This window comes from Pinus tabuliformis, chromosome 8 (genome assembly GCF_031772625.1).
Source record: "Pinus tabuliformis cultivar Carrire ecotype Pingquan chromosome 8, CPIR1, whole genome shotgun sequence".
In the NCBI taxonomy this organism is placed as follows: domain Eukaryota; kingdom Viridiplantae; phylum Streptophyta; class Pinopsida; order Pinales; family Pinaceae; genus Pinus; species Pinus tabuliformis.
This window is the reverse complement of record NC_142294.1, coordinates 768,191,066-768,213,131: the sequence shown is the minus strand read 5'-3', so window position 1 is coordinate 768,213,131 and position 22,066 is coordinate 768,191,066.

Sequence of the window (22,066 nt, the reverse complement as noted above, 5' to 3'; positions counted from 1 at the left end):
TTTCACATGGTTTTGAGAGTGCGCCTTCTGGAAATATGTAGGAATTTACAGTTAGGTCCTCAAACAGAACACCAAAAGGACACCGCTCACAACCAGATCGCAGATCAATACATCAGTATTTTGACGTGGTTAAAACCCTCAAAGAGGGAAACAGTCCACGGCCTGAGCCAACGCGGCCACTTCAGGCAATTTATTAATGAAAGAATGAAAATTTACATATGTTTCTCTCATGCACGGATTACCCTACAAACGACCCTCCATGCGCTTTAAATAGAAATCATGGACCAATCGGGTGTCAAGCCACGAATCAAGTGTCGGTAATACCGAGGAGAGAATGAACCGTCGGATCACTACATATCGTGACCGTCGGATTGTAAGTTACAAAATGTACAACGGTAAAGAAACACACTTTACCTAACTCTATACTAGACCAAGTTGTACTTAACTATTTCCTATGTGTCGGAATATCCTAACATCCCCCCTTAAGAAGAACTTGGGATAGGATTGAAGGATTTACAAATATGACACAATAGGAGAAGGAAGGAGGCACTAGAGCCTATCCCCCCTTAGTGACAACTTCCTGAACTCCAACCAGAAATCGAAGTTTAGTGAACTTCGCCTCTGTGAGAGCCTTTGTAAAGATGTCTGCCACTTGATCATCTGTTGAACAATATTGCACTTCAAGAACATGGTCATGAATGAGCTTTTTGATGAAGTGCATGTGCAGTTCAATGTGTTTGCTGCGCTGATGTTGGACTGGATCTTTGCATAATTGAATGGCACTTTGATTATCACACCAAAGTGTAGTCGGATGCTGCTGCTGAAAGCCAAACTCTGACAGGATCTGACGAAGCCACAAGGCTTCCTTACTAGCTCCTACAGCACCACGATACTCTGCTTCTGCTGATGAAAGAGAAATGGCAGCTTGTTTCTTACAAGCCCATGTAATAGGTCCTGAACCAAGAGTGAACACATAACCGGCAGTAGACTTCCGATCATCAGGGTCACCAGCCCAATCAGAATCAGTGAAACCAACCAATAGAGGAGCTGCTTCGGCATTGTAATGAATCCCAAACTGAACTGTACCTCGAACATAACGAAGTATTCTTTTAGCTGCTTTCCAATGACTTTCACGGGGGTTTTGCATGAACCGAGCAACAAGGCCAATAGCAAAGGAAAGGTCAGGACGAGTATGGGTTAGATACAAAAGTTTTCCTACAAGTTGACGGTATAAGGTAGCATCAACTTCAGGAGAATTAAAAGTGACTGAAAGTTTGACTCCAGACTGAAAGGGAGAAGGGGCTAGCTTACAGTCTTCCATGTGAAAATGACGTAGAATATCACAAGCATACTTGGACTGGGAAAGGGAAATACCCTCCTTGGATTGCAAGACTTGAAGACCGAGAAAATAGTGTAAGTGTCCTAAGTCTGTCATTTCAAATTTCCTTTTAAGGCTAGACTTCACATGGTTTATAAGGTTGGGATCACTACCAGTAAGGATAAGATCATCAACACAAAGAACAAGGATGATAAGAGAGTTTCCCACTTTCTTGGTGTAGACAGTATTGTCAGAATGACACCTAGAAAAGCCAGATTCTAAAAGAAAGCTATCCATTTTGGCATACCAAGCCCGAGGAGCTTGCTTGAGACCATAAAGGGATTTCTTAAGTCGACATACAAGGCTGGAGTCTATTTGTATGAAGCCAATGGGTTGTTCCATATAGATTTCTTCATGCAAGTCTCCATGCAAGAAAGCAGATTTAACATCCATCTGATGGACTTCCCATTTGAAAGAGGCAGCAAGGGAAAGAACAAGGCGGATAGAGTTCATTTTGGCAACAGGGGAGAAGGTTTCAGTGTAGTCAATGCCTTCAACCTGTGAAAAACCCTTAACAACAAGACGAGCTTTATGTTTATCAACTTTCCCATCTGGTCCATACTTGGCTCTATAAACCCATTTGCATCTAACAAGTTTTCGTCCCTTTGGTAGAGGAACAAGATCCCATGTATCATTTGCCAACAATGAATGATATTCTTCATTCATAGCTGCTTCCCAATCTGGATGGCCTGAAGCTTCTGCAAAGGTGTCAGGATCATAATTTACTGGAGCTTGAGCCAGTAAAGAAGAGGCTCTCTCGAACTGAGAACGTGTGCGTCGTTGATCTGTAGGATCACCGGCAAGATCACCTGCTGCATCTCGAGTAGCACGAACCCATTTTGGAAGCTCAGGAGCTGAAGGAGGATCCTGAGATGGTGGGGGAGGATTGTCATCCTCGCTTTCATCATCTGAAGAAGAAATGTTTTCAAAGGTAGAAGAGATAGGGAGAGGTGGCACATCCGCCGGACTAGGCTCGCAGGCCGATATATTTTCATCAAATTTTACATCTCTTCTAATGATAACATTTTTGGACTTAAATGGAATAAGTCTATAGCCTTTGACATCTTCAGAATATCCAACAAAAGTACATTTTTCACTCTTAGGTTCTAAAGCTTTATGCTTTTCATCTGGAATATGGACCCACGCTTCACTTCCAAAAACACGAAAGTGACTTACATCTGGTTTGATTGAGCTCCATGCTTCTTCTCGAGTGATATTCTTTAAAGCCTTAGTAGGAGTGAGATTTATTATGTAATTTGCACAATTAATTGCTTCTGCCCAAAAACTAAGACCAAGTCCTTTAGATTGTAGCATACAATTAGCCATTTCCTTTAAGGTGCGATTCTTCCTTTCAGCTACACCATTTTGTTGTGGAGTATATGGAACAGTATGTTGCATTTGAATTCCATTCTCAGTGCAATAGTTGATGAATGTGTTTTTAACATATTCTCCACCATTATCAGATCTTAACTTAAGAATTTGATGTCCAGATTATTTTTCAACAAAGGCCTTGAAGGCCAAAAAAGTGTTAAATACTTCACTCTTGAGTTTTAAGAAGTATACCCAAGTGCGTCTGGAGAAATCATCAATGAAAGTTAAGAAATACTTGCAGCCAGAGAATGACACAACTGGAAGTGGACCACATAAATCACTATGCACAAGCTGTAAAGGGGCTGAGGCGTGCCAAGAGGCACGTTTTTCAAAATTGTCCCGATGATGTTTTCCGAGTACACATCCGGAACAAACACCATCTCTGCAAGATACCATAGGAAGACCTGTCACCATATTTTCTTTACATAGATGCTGAAGGGAGCGATAGTTTAAGTGACCAAATCGCTCATGCCAAAGTTTGCTCACTTCATCGTTATGAGCAACAAATACTGAGGGAAGATTTGATGACCCAAAGTTGTGAAACTTATACAACCTTGTAGAATCATCAGCAATGCCAGTAGCCAAAATCTGTTTAGGATCTCTTAAGTCCTTGATTACAACATCATGAGGTGAAAATTCAACGATTTTACCTTCACCTGAATGAGTTATCTGATATACAGATAGAAGGTTGCAGGATAAGGTTGGAACACATAATACATCATTAAACTGACCATTGTCTAGATGAACTGTTCCAGTCCCTACAACATTAAGAGATCTATCATCACCAACATATATATTTTTGGTGTTACAATCATTTAAAGAAGAAAACATGGCTTTGTTTTTGGCCATGTGATAAGAAGCTCCAGAATCAATGAGCCACTCATGAGAATGAGAAGAAGAAGATACATTTAATGCATAGCCAGACCGAGATGCTTGACAACCACATGCAGAAAGTGCCATTCCTGAAGATGAAGTTGAAGTTGAAGATTGCCCCAAATGGATGTTATGCTTCTTCATTGTTGCTTCCAAGGCTTCCATCTTCTTAAAGCATTTTGATTCTAAGTGGCCATCTCCATTACAAAAATTGCAATGTCTATCAGTCTTCTTCCCTTTGTTTTTATTTGTCTTATCATTTTGTTGAAATGATTTTTCATTTTGGGGTTGAAATTGCTTAGGACCCTTGTTTGGTTTAGGACCATTCTTTTTAGGATATGACTTCTTAGGATTCTTTGAATTTGGTTGCTGCTGGGCAGCTAACGCTTTCTTGGAAGAGTTTCCAAGATTAAGAAGACCAAGGTGTAAGAGTTTTTCTTGTTCTCTTATTAAAGAATCACAAAAAGAGTCAAAGGAAGGGGACTTGTAGTCTGTTCCTTGAGAAATGAAGGCTTCTCTTGTAGAATGGAAGGTGGAAACAAACACAGAGTAGGCTGGTCCCAACTTTGTAAGAATGGAATAGATAAGGTTACTATCTTCTTTCTTAACTTTAACACCTTCCAAAAGATATCTAAGGGTCTTGAACTTGGACAAGAAATCTTCAATGCAAGAAAAATTATTAGGGTCCAATGTAAGCAACTCATTTTCAAGTTGATGGGCTCTAATTTCATTTTTAATCCCAAAAACTTTATTGATTTGTTTCATTGCTTCATCAGGAGCATCAATTTCTGCAATATGGAATCTAAGATCTGGAGAAATAGACATCCCTATCAATCCACATACTTGATCTTGCCTATTTTCCCATTTAGCAGCCTTATCTTCATCCTTCGGTTTCTTTTCTTGGCCTAAGGCTATTCTGTAGAGACCTTTACTTCTAAGTAAATCCTCAATGTAAGCCAACCATTGGAAGTAGTTGGTGCTGTCAAGGGTAACTTGGTATTGACTTTCCATTTCAATGGAAACTGAAGCTAAAGATGCTGAAAATAAGTGTTCCAATGGATAGATCTCGAAAAATTAGGCTGGTTTAAAAAAAACGGCTCTGAAAACGGCTTCCGGATGAAGAAGTTATGGCTTTTTGAAAAAAAGTTGTTGAAGTTGCCGACGAAGTGCGAGAATGTGCGGAAATGAAAAAGTCTGCCCCCACAAAATGGAGACTTGAACCCAAGACCTCTACTCTCTTAAAATAGCTTTGAACCAATTGATCTATACAAAAAATTTGAGAGAGAGAGAGAGGGGGGGGGGGGGGGGGGGGTGCTTTGGGTTGCGTGCTTGCTTTGAGAAAGCTCTTTTTCCCTACAAAACAAAAAACACAAAACCCAACACGGACATGCAAAGAAAACGAACCTTACGGCTCGAAGTTAGCTTTAGCCGAAAAACTAAATATTTTCAAAAATGAACCTTGCGGCTCAAATTTAGCTTTAGCCGAAAAACTAAATATTTTTCTCAATGTTTCTGATTTTCCGAGATCACACTAAGGTGCAGGGAAAAGAGCATACGCATGAGAAAAATCCTTCCTTTCTGTTTCTGATTTGCCCAGATCGCACAAAGTTGCAGGGCAAAGAGCATACGCAGAAATGAAAGGTATAGATCCGGTTAAAAAAAAGCTAAATAAACCGAAACCGAAATAAGCAGAGAGAAAATAACAGTAAACTGCAAATAAACATTGTATACCTCCAGATCTTAAAAATGACGCAGGTAGGGCTACCGGAAACCTTTTCGCGTGAAACGAAAGGGGTTCCTCACTGAAACAGATGCTCCCAACACAACAGAGCAGTCCTCTCGGCCCGAAAGCAGTCAGAAACAACAGATCTAGGAAACGGTAGTCGGATGCAGTTATACCGGCTTCAGATTTGGATCACCAACGGACGCGGCCCTCAAATAGCTCTGATACCATGTAGGAATTTACAGGGTAAGTTCCTCAAACAGAACACCAAAAGGACACCGCTCACAACCAGATCGCAGATCAATACACCAGTATTTTGACGTGGTTAAAACCCTCAAAGAGGGAAACAGTCCACGGCCTGAGCCAACGCGGCCACTTCAGGCAATTTATTAATGAAAGAATGAAAATTTACATATGTTTCTCTCATGCACAGATTACCCTACAAATGACCCTCCATGCGCTTTAAATAGAAATCATGGACCAATCGGGTGTCAAGCCACAGATCAAGTGTCGGTAATACCGAGGAGAGAATGAACCGTCGGATCACTACATATCGTGACCGTTGGATTGTAAGTTACAAAATGTACAACGGTAAAGAAACACACTTTACCTAACTCTATACTAGACCAAGTTGTACTTAACTATTTCCTATGTGTCGGAATATTCTAACAAAATACATTTCGATTTCATACGATGTGAACATATTTCTAGAAATATGAACACATTAGCAGATACCCTAGCTAATTTTGTTTTAGATCGACATTTGCATTGAATATAAATAACTTTCAATTCACAGCACATCATATTGAAAGCATAATAGGAACTAGGAAACACTAAATATATATATATATATACATACATACATATATATATATATATATATATATATATATATATATATATATATATATATATAAACTACATGCAAAAGCAAAATATCTAAGTAGACAAATCAGTTGTGCTCATGATAGAACAACATTGCAGAGCTATCTTGCTCAATAATCAACCAATACGACTAGGTACTCCAATAGTATGTCATTGAAGTCGCAATGGAAGTTGATCGACCACGATCTCATCAATCTCGTGTGTCACTCCTTCCATGTGGCACTCCACCTCTAATAGGATCTCAGCTACCTCAGGATCCCGTAGTGCATCCCGTCCTACCGCAACGACCTATACTAGTCCCACTGCCTCCTCATGTGGTTGTCTCTCTGTGCGACAGAGATATGTAGCACCTACTGGTTGAACAGGTCCCATATTTTCATGAAAACATCAAATAGTCTAGTCTCTCGAACATCAAAAAACACAAAAAACACAAAAAAAAAAAAAAAAAATGTAAACTTTCAAAAAATTAATGGTCAAAGTATCTTACCTGAAGCATCCCATTGCTCACCCTCAGGCAACTCGAGCTCAGGATCATCACAAAAATCCATCCCTGCATAAGGATAATCATCAATAATGATGAACTGTCTGCGCAACCACCCAAAGAAGGCTGGTGAAAAGTTGATCGTGGATGGGCCTGCATGTCGGTTCATGTGGTCTATGCATCTCGTCATCCATGGGGTCCTCAGCTCGATGGGCTCAAGCACAATCTGTTGAGGTTGTAGTAATGGTACCTTCTCTAGAGAAAAAGAGACTAAGATCGTGCCATAGATGAAGTTCTTCAACTTCCCCTCCTTTGCTTTAGTAAGTTGTTCCTTCAAATTAACCAAGACACCCTCACTCCAGTTGAATATTGTCGACTTTAGACACTCTACCCAATACTGCATGTATGATTTGCTTGCTACATGTAGTGTTGAGTTGCCTACCAATCTTGCAATAATGAACAAGATCATTCTCAGAGGTAATTGGGTCACATCCTTTATGCTGATCTTTCCATCCCTAGTAGGAAGGGCTCAAGGTCTGCAATAGGTAGCGATATAGTCTTTCACTGTCTCATCACCACTTCTTCCACCTAGAAGAGAGATGGGGGCACCTCACTTTGACAATCCTGTCAGAAAGTAAATATCCTCTACTTATATCTCGAGTATATTCTCCCCAAACCTGAACGCCTGTGCCTGAATATCCCATGAGCGGACAAGGTATTTCAACAACTCCATCTGTTTCCTCATATCAGGAAGCCAAAAGAATTTCAATAGCCCACAATTTTTTAGCACCTAGATGGTAGCAAGGTCATTTTCTACATTCAAGTCTTGTTCCTCATGTTCTCTTTCTCTCAAAATGAATGTCATTTTGTGCTAATGGGTACTTGAAACATCAACAATGAATGCATTAAGCTCTCTCCCATGCAAAAAACCTGACAAAATTTGAGCCAAGACTGAAAGAAAACTTAGAGAAATGTGCCTAACGCACCCCAACAGTGTTTACCAAAGCATTTCACCTCTGCCTAGGTGCAATGCATTTTTCGACACAGGGGGGTGCATTGGTCCCAGGGTGTTTTTTATGAACACCAGGGACCTCAAAACCTTAAAAATTTTGCATGAAACACTAAAAAATGAACCATGGAAAGATAGAGAAAAGTTTTAGTTCCTACCTAGAAGAAACGACACTCGAAATGGTTCCCTGGATTGGCCGCAATTAGATGTCAAAGATCGAGGGAAAAAGGGCTCCAAAGGCTCACTATTGAATGTAAAATGTGAAATGGTAAAAATAAGAAGTCATTTTGAATATTTGATGGTCATTTTCTCATTATTTTATTCATTTTTAGTATTTTGACCTAGATATGCTTCATTTTTACTATGAAACAGGTATGTTTAATCCTTCTTGTGGCATTTTGAGCAGGCCGATAACTATTAGCAAGTTTTCATTATGTTTGAATAGGTTACTTTGACCACAAAGTATACTTTTATCTCTTTTTCGGGCTCTATAAACCAAAAAAAAAAACCCTTGCAGTCCTCTTTCAACTCTTTTCAGACTCCCAAAATATGAAAAGATTGCAGAGCACTTGTCTTTTCGAACTCATAAAAGTAAATGAAAAGATGTCTAATATAAGTTTAACCCTTTTCAGGACTAAGATAGACTAGCTACGAAAGAAGAATACCTTAGTCAAACATGACTAAGAGGCTCTCTTGGTTATTATTTTCTACCTTTTCGGACCTAAGGGACTACCTATGAAAAGGGACATTTGGAGTTTTCTTTTTCACCTCTTTTTTAAACTCTCTAAACATGAAAAAGATGTTGAGTTTTTCCTTCGTTGGACTCGTTAAAAAATCAAGCAGTGATGGACTTGTCAAACATGAAAAATTCAAACCAATCCTTCATAGGGTTTGTTAAATATACTCGGAGGAATTCATCTAAATGATGAACTTACAGATCAAGCATATGTTATCCTCCTTAAGATTGTTAAAAAATAAAGAGGTATTGACCAGTATGGTTGGGGAAATTGGGAAAACAAGGGGCTCCATTTTTCTAATGGCAGCAAGTCGCTCTTGAACACGAAACTCTTCCACTTCATATTTGTGGCTAATGGTTTGGGTAATTTTCTTGTCTTTTGGTTATCATACCATTTTCAAAGCCTCGATTTCAGTTTTGGGTCAATGCTGCTAGCTCTATTTAATGTCGCCGATGTGTTCAAGAGAAGTCATTCAGTTGATCTCTACTACAATACTATTAAGCCTTCATTTCATGTTTGCCTTTCCTGATCTAGTTCCATGTTATTTCATTCTGATTATTTTGTCTCAATCATGTTACATTTCTCGTATCATTGATGGGGGATACATCAAGGTCCTCTTGCGACGGGTCGCTTCCTGTCAACATCAGCACATCATCCAAGAATTTGACTTAGAAATTTGGTACCTCGGTGCTTGCATACATCAATGACAAGTTTCCTCGCTCTCGATGACAAGTTTACATCAATGGCCTTCAATCGAAAGATTCTGTGTGGTGTTCGACATCAACTCATTCATTCACACCATACAGATTGTACCATAATACCTTGAGATCCATTAACATCATCGATGGTTTCTCTCGCATCCATTAATGGCTTAAATAGTTGGCCAATAATCATATGGTGTCTACCATGTTCGACTCTAACTCATTGATTCACATGGTTAGACTAGTACATTGGTTGGTTGAGTGAATGAGACAGAAGACCCCGAACTAATTTCATCCATCCAGGCTACGCTTTCAGGAGTTATACAAAGATCACAATGTATGATGGTCATGATCATATAGACAGTGATCCAGTCATGGGTCCACTAATTGCATCTGTGGATGTGCCTTTTGATCATTGTACATGTTATGTTATCTTATGAGCTGAGTATGAGTATGCCTCCCTCAACAAACAAAGATGTCATGTTGTAAATGTATTATAACATATGAAGCTCGTTGGTTGTCCATGATCCCGACTTGTCACAAGATAATGCACAACAGTCAGTCATCATCTCTGAGTTTACACTTTAGGGGGCATTTTTTATAGGCCATTTTGTCACATCCGATCAGTGGGCCTCTTAATGGGATCAATAAACATCATATTCCCCCTGTCACTATCGTGCACAAAGCCCTAAGCATGTTCCCTTCATACCCCAAAATTTCAGCCCTAAACTACATCATCTGAGCCAGTTTGAGGACCAACGCTCCCTGTAAGCCTACTGGGGTGCGTTCACCAGCAGGTTTCTCCACTATGGCCTGCATTGGTCACCAGTAGGTTGCTCCCCTTTGCACCTGTGTTGGTTCTAGAAATCCAGGAGAATGATCAGGATTCCGGAAGCTTCCCCTTCTAGGAGTTTCTAGAAGTTGTTTCAACTACTTACCTTGGATAAAACATTTAGATCCTATCCTTCCCTACTTTGGAGTTTTCACCACTTATCCTTTGATCCTATCCCTCCATCAAAGGTGGATCTCTTACCCTAGATTGGTAATTGGATAAGAACTCCCAACTTACCCTACTTCTCTATATATTCCCAACCTTCTATGTGGTTGGGGGTTGGCTTTTGGAGAGTGATTCTACCCTTATGTTGTTGTAGTGAGTAATCATCATCTCATGCATTTAGGGTGATTGGAGGTGCATATTGTGACAAGGAAAGAACAGTTCAACAACTTGGAGGAGCTCTTCTACAAGATCAACTGCTACTTATGGTTGTGATTTCCTTCCATTTATATTAATGCAAAGAATTCATTGTTTTCCTATGTGTGATGTTGTTATTTCACTTATTTCAATACCATTTTGACCTATTGAATGAAGTACTTAGATGATACTATATATATCTCGTAGTTTCTTCGCTTGTTTTATCTGATTGTGCAGGTTCTAATTTTGGCATTCAAAATTGGAATTGGAGCTTCCAAGCTAAAGGAGTGAAGTGTGTGAAGGATTCTAGGTAGGCCTTACTCTGTTATCTATTTACGTTAAGGAAAATCATTGTGTTCCTTGTCTCTATGTTGTTCTAGGTTAGTCATCGACCTAGGGGAGATACTTTTGTCCGCAATCATAAATCCCGTATAACAATTACATTATTTAAAGATTGCAAGATTTCTTTTTTTTAAGAAAAATGAATTTGCAAAAGGGCTTTTAGTGAGGGTAAATGATGCACATAAAATGGAAGGATGCAAGAGTTCTTGAGTTACATGTTCTTCATTAAGTCAACCCCAATTGGTGTTCCTAATGGAGCTCTCAAGAACAATAAAATGATGATATATAAAGAGAATCTTCTAATGACTATTGGAGTACAAGGAAATAGAGTATCGTTATGTATAATTACATTTTCATGTGTCACTATAAAAATTCAAATAGAGATATGAAACCATCGATTCAGATGAGCACCAAGCAACTTATGTGTTAGAAAATAAATTATTCAAAGACAAAAATATAAGTGCACATTGTTAGGATGGGAATTTAACCGGTGGTGGTTTGCTATTAAGAAATAGAAGTGAAGATCTCCACCTCAACTCTATCTACAAAATCACAATTCTCGTATTCACCCTTGACCTTGGCCTCTTGCCCCTCATCTCCATAACTTGCATAAATATAAACCCATAAATAACCAAATTGAGGCTTCAAACTTTTGATGCTTCTATTTGTTTTAAATGGGGATTCCTATCTCGCTAATAGTCACATGTGTGTTGTTTTTGTTGATGCTACTCCAATGGGTGGCTTTGTTGGTGATGTCTTCTTACTTCCAACTTACAAATTGCAATCCCCAACCATGTCAGGTAGGTTGTAGATAAATAGGTCACACTGAATCCACATTAACTATTTGGATAAACAAGTGTCTACGTAAAGCCCTTGATTTGTGAAATCTGATCCATCCATTTCTATTCAATGCTCCATGGTGTGCCAAACATAAAATGGCCATGACAATGAATGATTACTTCAACATGCAAATAAAGAGTAGACTAATGAAATAATATTCGCCATAGATGTTTCTCACTCTAGTAAATGATTATTGAACTACCAAAGATTCAAAAAGAGAGGTAGACAACTTCCTTGCTTACAAAGGCACACTATAGAGTGGTGCAAAGGCATTCATGGGGGAATTTGCAACATATATTCATCTTGAAAAAAGTGTGGATATGGTTTGGAATGTTTGATACAATAGAAGAAGTGGCTTTGGTTTATGACAAAACCACTCTAAAGATGAGGGGAGCCTTTATCTTTCTCAACTTTTTTTTGCACATGGTGGTGAAGACCCTCTCATAGGAACTCAAAACCATGTCAGCCTCCTTGCTTTCAACTTTCAAAACCCATTAACAGGTCAAACGATGGTACATCAATGTATAGGAAAAGGTCCAACAAATTGCTTTTAGAAACATTTTAGCTATCTCCAGAACAAATTAATTTGCAAAGGTGTGGATTAGATGAGTACATAATAAATGTGTGAACTTGTTTTACCCATGAATGGTAAGAAGATAGGTGGATGGTTTGATAAATGGTGGTTGGACAAAAAGTGGATTCCAATTAGTTATAGATAGATGACAAAGCTTTGAATAAAATTGTACCCCTTAGAAAATGCATCTAACATAATTAGTTTTGCTCATTTAATTTTGTTGATGTTCTTTAGAAGTAATAATAAAATTTCCAACATCCAAAGTACTTTTATATATTTTATTTACAATAAAAGAATTCATATAACTCCCATGTAACTTTTCTTAAATTTTATTTTCCAAAATTGAAATGGAAGTGGTCCACTAAAGACATAAACATAACTCACCATTTTAAATAGATTAATCATGACATGTCTTTGAAATATTTTCTTTATTTAACTAAAAATCCATTACTATATCAAATAAAAAAGGCATAATTATAGCAATCATTTCAATTACATATAACAAATGTATATATATAATTCCTTAACTTAAAATGTAATTTCTACATTTAATGATGGATGAAATGTTTAATCATGACATCTCAGTAAGTATTGTCTTTACTTTCTTTACTTAATTAAAGAAATGTTGGTGATATCAAATGGGAAAGGAAAAATGACACAATTCATTTCAAATGCATATACATGATCGGTAAAGCTAAAATCTAATTTGTACAATGATTAATTGATTAAATAAAGATTATTCCATTCCAAAATGAGTTTGAAGTCGAAATTCTTTCCATGTATTTCAGCTTGATATCCATTTATTATCATGGCACAACATAATACATATCTCACGAATTGTAAGAATACAAGTGCATGTTTAACAGATTGTGGAGACACGTGACAAATTCCAAGTGGATATGGACAAGCGACGAAGGCTCGAATGATCCAAGTGGATATTGGTGGCCACCCGCCAATTCCACTTGGACCCCCACCATTGCTTCTTTCAATTTTTCAATTTCCTTAATTGTAGCATAGTTTACTATTTTTAACAGTTTTTTGGGTCCTAAACTTCAAGAGTCGTTTTGAGGCCCTAAACAACGTTTTTTTGGAAATCTACCACCAGTGATTTAGTCCCTAAAGTTGTCTTTTGCATCGTAGTCCTCGGAGAGATCTTTCCAACCGGTTATCATGCACGTCAAACGGAGATAATATGACCAAGTCACGACCCCGAGAAGTTGGCTGTCCAACTCACCCCAACGGGGCCCATAAACTCTTGGTGTCACATCTCCTCGGGTTAGGATTTTAGTTGTTTAGGGTTTGCTCTTATTGTTCAATAATAAAAAGGCCCTTGAGCCTCATTGTAAGGCAGTTTAGAGGTGCCACATCTCTTCTCAGAGATAAGCTACAATCGCCCTAGCTAGTTTCTTTCCATTTCTGTTTGTAAGCATATTTTAGTATTTTACATTAATGAAATGAAGTATTATTTTTGTTGCATCTCTGTGTCTATGGTTATTTCTGTAACTCGTTGCATTCCTATTTAAATATAGATTAGTGGTATCAGAGTGGTTTTCTTTTTTGTTTCTCTATTTTTCTTTGCATGTCCCCAACGAGGTCGGGATATAAGGAGTTAGGGCTTGAACTGGTCGAACCATTGCAAGACCAGCCTCGCAAATCCCGACGGCCTCCCATGGCGGATGAAAAGAAAGACGAGGGGGCAGGAGATCCTATCAAAATCTTGCTAGAAGAAGCCCTCAAGCGACAAAGGAATGCGATGATGGACAACTTTGCCCAAATCCTTTAGCGGCTGCCCAGGGGCGACGCATCAACTTCCAACAGCTACTCTGGAAACGCCACACCGTTTAAGGTACAAGTTAATTTTGAAATCCCCATATTAGAGGGTCAAATAGACACAGATGTCGTCAATAAATGGTTAAATCTTCTAGAGGGTTATTTTTCTATTCATGAATTTTCAAGTCGGGAAAATATTATTTTCGCTCTTCTCAAAGTAACCCCCCACATCAAGGACTGGTGGGAAACCTACTGCGACCATAAGGATGAAAGTATAGACTAACTGTTTTCAGCCACATCCACTTGGAATTCATTCCAAGATTCCATCAAGGAGCAGTACTACCCTGTCGGAAGCTATGAAGATCAATACATAAAGTGGACCATGCTGTGGCAGGGAAGGGACTAAGATGTACCAAAGTTTACCAATATTTTCCATACCCTTCACACAAAGTTGGGTATCAAGGATTCAAAGCAGCATTTGGTACTCAAATACCGCGGCTGTCTGCACAAGTACATCCAGGAAGAAATAGAATTTCTGAACATCTCCTTGCTCGGCACAGCATACCGATATGCCGTCAAGGTCGAGCAAAAGTTTAAACAGAAGAAGCGAGACTTTGGATCTACGAATCCGAAGCAAGGGAAAGGTGCCCCCAAACCACAGAACAAAGGGCAAAGCCAAGGCGGGGCGGCCCAAGACAACCCGCCAAAGCTACAAGCAAAGAACAACGCCGCGAAGCTGAAAAAGGACACGGGAAAGTGGTGTGAGTTCCATAAGAGCTCCACTCACAACATAAGTGAGTGTCGGGCCAAGCAGTCACTGGTGGCTGAGCTAAAGGTTTTAGAATCAGATGCATGTTCCGACTCTAAGTCAGAACCCAACAAGGGGAATGACAAAGGGAAGCAGATTATCGATGCGGAGCCCAATGCCACCGTTGCCACCACGAAGATCCAGAAGGAGGAACCCAAAGATCCAGAGGAGGAGGAGCGTCTCTTCCACTCCTAGATGTGGGTAAAGGGCTCCCCGCTACAGTTCATTGTCGACAGTGGGAGCCAAAAGAACCTCATTTCAGCAGAGGTCGTGAAGCGGCTGGGCTTACCAACCACAACACATCCACAACCGTACACCATCGGGTGGCTTCACCAAGGATGGGATCTTCGCGTGAACCAGCAGTGTCACCTTCCATACAACATCAACCCCTTTGCGAATGAGGTATTGTGTGACATTGCTCCCCTTGAAGTTTGTGATGTATTATTAGGACAACCATACTTGTGGAAGTGACATGATGTGTATGAATCAAGGCCCCTTGCTGTTATTGTTATATTGGGAAATAAGTTGTATAGGATACTAGAGGTAGCACCACCTAACGACATCTCTTTGGTTACTGTAAAACAATGCAGAAAGCTCATTTCCAAAATTGGGAAATTTGTTTTCATGATGATACGCCCTCAAGGAAAGAAGAAGATGGTGGCCACGACCTCCAGACAGGGACCCTCCACACGAAAACTATAGATGGACAAGGTCATGGAGGAGTATGAGGACATCTTCACCTCCCCCATAGGGGTTCCTTTGCACTGTCAGGTCAGGCACTCCATCGATCTGACCCCAGGTGCGCCGCTGCCCAATGGACCAATATATCGGTGCTCCGTTCTGGAGAACGATGAAATCAAGAAGCAGATTCAGGAGCTGCTGCAGAAAGGTCACATCCGTCCAAGTTCATCACCCTGTGGGAGACCGTTCATGTTGGTACAGAAGAAGGATGGGACTTGGAGACTCTGTATTGACTATCGGGCACTGAATAAGATCACTATTTGTAATAGTACCTAATCCCACGGATTGATGACCTCCTGGACCAACTAAAGGGGGCAAAATATTCTAGTAATATCAATTTGAAGTCAGGATATCACCAGGTACCAATTCAACCCTCTGATGTGTGGAAGACTGCCTTCAAAGCCAAAGAGGGCCTTTACGAATGGTTGGTTATGCATTTCGGATTGATGAATGCTCCCGCAACCTTCATGGGGCTAATGGATGACATCTTGCAGCCATTCACCAACTCATTTGTAGTGGTATACTTGGATGACATCTTGATCTTCAGCCAGAGTTGGGAAGAGCACCTCCACCACATCCGACAGGTTCTCCAAACATTGCGGCAACACAAGTTATGTGCCAATTTGGAGAAATGCACTTTTGGCATGACCCAGGTTCAGTATCTGGGATACATTATTGATGAACAGGGGGTGCATGTGGATCCAGCCAAGATCCAAGTCATTCGGGATTGGCCATCTCCAACCACTCTGATAGAGCTCCGCAACTTTCTAGGTCTTGCCAACTTCTACTGCAGGTTCGTGTTGGGATTTTCTCATATCAATTGGCCCTTGAGTCAAGTCACCAAGGGAGGAATGAAAGCAAAATTCTTTTAGTCTGGATCTCAACAAAAGGCATTCATAGAGTTTAAATATCGCCTCTACTCAGCACCAGTGCTCGCATTACCAGACTTGCAACAACCATTTAAGGTCGAGACAGATGTCTTTGACTATGCTATTGGGGAAATCCTTACTCAACACGGGCATCCAGTGGCATATCACAGTGAGACACTTTCAAACACAGTCCGGAAGTATCCTACTTATGACAAAGAGATGTATTCCATTGTCCAAGCCTGACGATAATGGAAGCATTACATTTTGGGGAAGGAAACGGTCATCAACACAAACCACCGACCCCTGAAGTTCATACATCGACCCCTGCAGTTCATACATCGACCCCTGCAGTTCATACAGACCCAAGGGAAATTGCATAATGATCGGCATCAGAAGTGGTCCACACACCTGCAACAGTTCCATTTGAATATCAAGTATAAGAAGGGCAGCATCAATAATGTTGCAGATTGCCTCAATCGACCATCGATCATGGCGTTAACCACTGTGCTCAACTCTTGTGGGCACGGGACTTCTAATTGGCCACTTCTCTACAAAAGTGACCTAGAATTCGGCCACACATACCAGCCACTCTTGGAGCGTCAGCATGTTCCAAATTTTCACCTCCAGGATGCCCTATTATGCCACTTGGGTCACCTTTGTGTTCCTTCAAGCAAGCGTGCCAAGATGATTTGGAAAGCACACTACTGTCGGGCTGCTGGGCATTTTGGGGTCGAGAAAATGGTGGCAATACTGCAGAAGTATTTATATTGGCCAAATCTTTGACAAGATGTCGGGAATTTCATCAGATCATTCACTGCCTGCACCATTGCCAAACCAACCATCAAGAAGCAAGGCCTCTATACGCTGCTACCTACCCCTAGTCGACCTTGGGAATCCATTTCCATGGTTTACATGTCAGGCCTTCCTTCCACTAAGCATGGAAACGACCATGTTTTTGTGGTCGTCAACAGGTTCTCAAAGATGGCCATTATGGCAGCCTGCAAAAAGAATATCACAGCCGAAGTCACTGTTAAACTCTTCTTTGAACGAGTGTGGGTACACTTTGGGATTCCACAATCTATCATCTCAGATCGGGACAACAAGTTCCTTAGTACATTTTGGTCCAGTCTCTGGTCGATGCTGGACACCAAACTCACTAAGTCCACAACCTTCCATCCTCAAACTGATGGACAGACAGAGGTTGTCAACATGATGATCGTACACATTCTGCACATGTACAACTCAAAGCATCCACGCACATGGGATGAGAGCCTCCCTTATGTTCATCACAACTACAACCGGGCTTTCCACAGCTCGACTAGCCACATCCCTTTTCAGGGTAGGCTTGAGATTCTAGCCACTATGTCCCATTGATGTGGCCATGCCATTTGTAGCTACTCACGCAGATTCGGCTCATGTCCAGTCTGAAACAGATAAGGAAAACGACTTCATTGAGCACATCCAATATATTTGCCAGTAGGTCCATGACATTCTGGAGAAATCAAATACCAAGTACAAGCAGCGACATGATCAACATCGAGTGCCACACAAGTTTTAGGTGGGCGACAAAGTCTGGTTGCATTTGCAAAAGGAACGCCTTACCGGAGCCTATTGGAAACTCAAACCACTCCGATATGGTCCTTACACCATTACCAAGGCTGTGAAAGACAATGCGTTTGAGCTCAACATTCCCCCATTCCTTGGCCTGCACCCAATGTTCAATGTGGACCGCCTTCGGCCATACTTTCCACCATTACTAGACACATCCGACATTGCAGAACAACTCACACCCACAGAGTTAAATCCAGATTGCATGGAACAAGCTGCAACTGATCGGGTCATGGACACACAGATCAAGAACACTCGCCAACAGAATATACAACTATATCGAGTTGTCAAAGTAGGCCAACTCCTTCACCAAGACAAGTGGCTCACCAGGGACCAAGTTCAGCAGAAGTTTCTTCATCTCATGGAGGAACTCAACGCAATGGGGATCATTGCTTCCTAAGGGGGGAGGAATGATCCAGGTGGATATCAGTGGCCATCCACCAATTCCACTTGGACCCCCACCATTGCTTCTTTCAGTTTTTCAATTTCCTTAATTGTAGCACCGTTTACTATTTTTAGCAGTTTTTTGGGTCCTAAACTTCTAGAGTCGTTTTGAGTCCCTAAACAACGTTTTTTTGGAAATCTACCGCCAGTGATGTTTTATCTAAAATTGTATTTTCTGTTGTAGTCCTCAGAGAGATCTTTCCAACGGGTTATCATGCACGTCAAATAGAGATAATATGACCAAGTCACGACCTCGGGAAGTTGGTTGTCCAACTCACCCCAACGGGGCCCATAAACTCTTGGTGTTACATCTCCTCGAGTTAGGGTTTTGGTTGTTTAGGGTTTGCTCTTATTGTTCAATAATAAAAAGGCCCTTGAGCCTCATTGTAAGACAGTTCAGAGGCATGTAGCCGCCACATCTCTTCTTAGAGATAAGCTACCATCGCCCTAGCTGGTTTCTTTCCATTTCTGTTTGTAAGCATATTTCAGTATTTTACATTAATGAAATGAAGTATTATTTTCGCTGCATCTCTGTGTTTATGGTTATCTCTGTAATTTGTTGCGTTCCTGTTTAAATCCAGATCACCGAATAAAACTACTCCCTTAAAAAATCTAACATGTTTAGAATTGTTTGTTGCAATTTGGTACAATCTCCAACATACACATTCTACAACGACATACAATGTTGGATGCATTCCACCTCTTCTAACTCAGAACACCCACTAACAGATAGTCGTTGAAGTTGTGACACCTGCCCCAATCCCTGTATTCTCTTCAACCTCACACACCCACTTGTATTCAAATGCTTGAAAGATAACAATGATTCCATACGTGGAAACTCCTCCAATTTATTGCAGCGAACAGTTGCCAACTTTTGAAGTTTTGGAAGATGGTGTATCATATGTAATTTCGTCAAATTATCATAAACCATAAATCACAAATCTAGAGTGTAGTTGGAAATGTTCCAACCTCCTCCACATTATTACAATAAGGCACTATAAGAATGTGAAGGTTGAAGAAAGCGCCTCTATCAAATGATACTTTTGATAACCTTGTCCCTACAACCTCTAACAGTTGGAGCCGTGGAAGTATTCAATTGTGAACGGAAGAGTCCAAATCCTTCAATATTTCTCTTTCTCCTTTCATCTCCCCAAATGGCAGTATGTGTATCAATGGACAATCAATTACCCTCAACTCAATCAATTGGGCCAACAATGCAAGAGAAGGTGATGAACATTTCAATTCTGTACATTAATGAAGCTGCAATTCCTTTAATTTCTTTAAGTCAATTAGTGAAGCTGACAAACATTTCAATTCCTTACATACATAGAGCTTCAATTTCTTCAAGTTCTATAAGTTACATATGGCATTGTGTCCAACAAAGGGCCCACATCCAAAACTTCCAAATTGCTTAACTTTCCAATTGTACTTGGCAGTTCCTTTAAATTTGTACCTCATATATATAATGTGACCTCTAATGTGCTACCAACGAAGGGAAAACTTCAATTTTCCTACAATAAGAGAGATTTACATACTCAAGTATGCTTATATTTCATAATGTTTCGCTTGACACGGTTAAATTAGTGGAAGAATCCAAATCAAGATGTTGGATTTTTATTAATTTACAAAAGGAATCTTGCAACCTTTCCAAAGCGGGGCACTAAGACAACTTGATCCGTAGGAGGTTGGTTAAATGACAAAATATTTTGGAAGTCTCTTCAAAGTTGGGAAATTAGATAACTGAATCTATTGGAGTTCAGTTAAATTGTAAAAGGAATCTAGAAAGCTCTCAAAAGCTTGGCACAAAATCAATTGAATCTGTTGGAGGTTGTTTAACTTACCAAACGAATTTGTTGGAGATTGTTTAAATAACCGAAAGAATCTGGAGACATATCTAATTTATTGCACTTTTTCAAGACGATGTGTGGAGATTGGTTGACTTACCAAAGCACTCATGCAATGACTTAATTTTTAAGCATTTTCTCAAGTCCAATGCTCCTAACATCAGTATAAGGCAAAATTATTATGGCATTTATGTTAGATTGACCTTGTCCTCCAATGAATATTCAGTAGCAGGGCCAATCACAATCAATTGTAAGTGCTTTAAATTCTCTATAGACTTTGGAATGCTCAAGAGGGGAGCCTAAATCTTGAATTCCTGCAACTTTGAAGGTTCCTACAAAATGTTCGATGAGATTACACTATAAGAGGTCACTCTTTGGAATAGTCTTCTTTCAAGACATACATATTTGAATAGTCATTGAATAGTCTTCTTTGGAAATGTGTAAGGAGTTGTCATATCCTTTTTCATTTCAAGATTTTTTTGTTCTTACACGTTAGTAGTTTACTGATATGGAATAAAGGACACTGACCCAATCCAAAGGCCAAACTATATGCTAATTAAATATTCAACCTGGGTGGCTTTATTTATAAGCTTTAGCATTTATTAAAAATTCAATTTGGTGTAATAATTTCCGAGTAACATGGGTATGCAAGTGAGAGTAAATGAGGTATAATTTATTGTCTCAAATTACGTGAAATAAAAATCTAGTATTATGTTGGAAGAGGCAAATCCTCATTTATATAGATCTCGTCCTTAAAATTCATTGTAATTTATCTTGTGAGGCATGACATTGTTGACCATCATGGGCTGCCACATTTTACAATGGGAGGGAGTATACTTTTAAAACATTCAAATATAATTCTAATAATAATATCCTATATATGGGTATATTGTTATTCAATCACAACATATATATATATATATATATATATATATATATATCTATATATATATCTATATATACTTGACACAATTTTAATAATAATATTCCATATATATATATATAGGATATTATTATTAAAATTGTGCCAGGATTGTTCTCGCTCCTTTGCCTCCTTATGTTGTTTCTCCTTTAACATGTGAATGGAAGATTCAATACTGGTTGGAAATTTGAAATTGAACCCTTGCTCCACTAAAAAATCCTGATGGTGATGGTGATGGTTGTTTAAATATCTCCATAATCACTTATGATGACTACAATACCTCCTCCTTCCTTCTTCAAAAACTAAGAAATGGAAATGAGCAATCAAGAAGCTAAAACTGGTTAAGATCCCATAGGTTCACTGTCATGGCAATTCTTAGGGTTGTGGCACAAAATTTTGGGAAACATCGCAATGTTTTGGAAAAGTGTACATTTTGTTGAAGGAAAAATAATAATATATAACCTTCACCTCGATGTATATAAATCTATGTGAATATCCATGTTGGATTCTCTTACTTGCTTCCTTGCCAAAGTAGGATGAAACCAAGTGAGGTTGACTCCATCCTCAGGTGTATTAACAAAAACTCAGTTGTCCACTCTATTAATGATGTTTCGTGGAGTAGATACCACGTTGCATTTGTTGATATGTTTTCAACAGACGACGAAGGGCACAAGAGAAACCTCTCGTTAAATTTTTATTTCATCATTTAAGATATTAACAATCTCTATCATCTCAAAAAATTGAGGTAATTGAGCAAATTTAAAATTAAAATGACCATATTAATCTTATACATATTTAGAATATTTAATATGATCAGGGGAAGAGAGAAAGCAGATCAAAGACTGAATGGAGAAAGGGAACACCAAAAGGAGGAAAGGAATGGAGAACATGTGTAAATATGTAAGGCAAAGTATGATTAATAATTAATTTGTAATATGTGTTGGTCCAAAATAA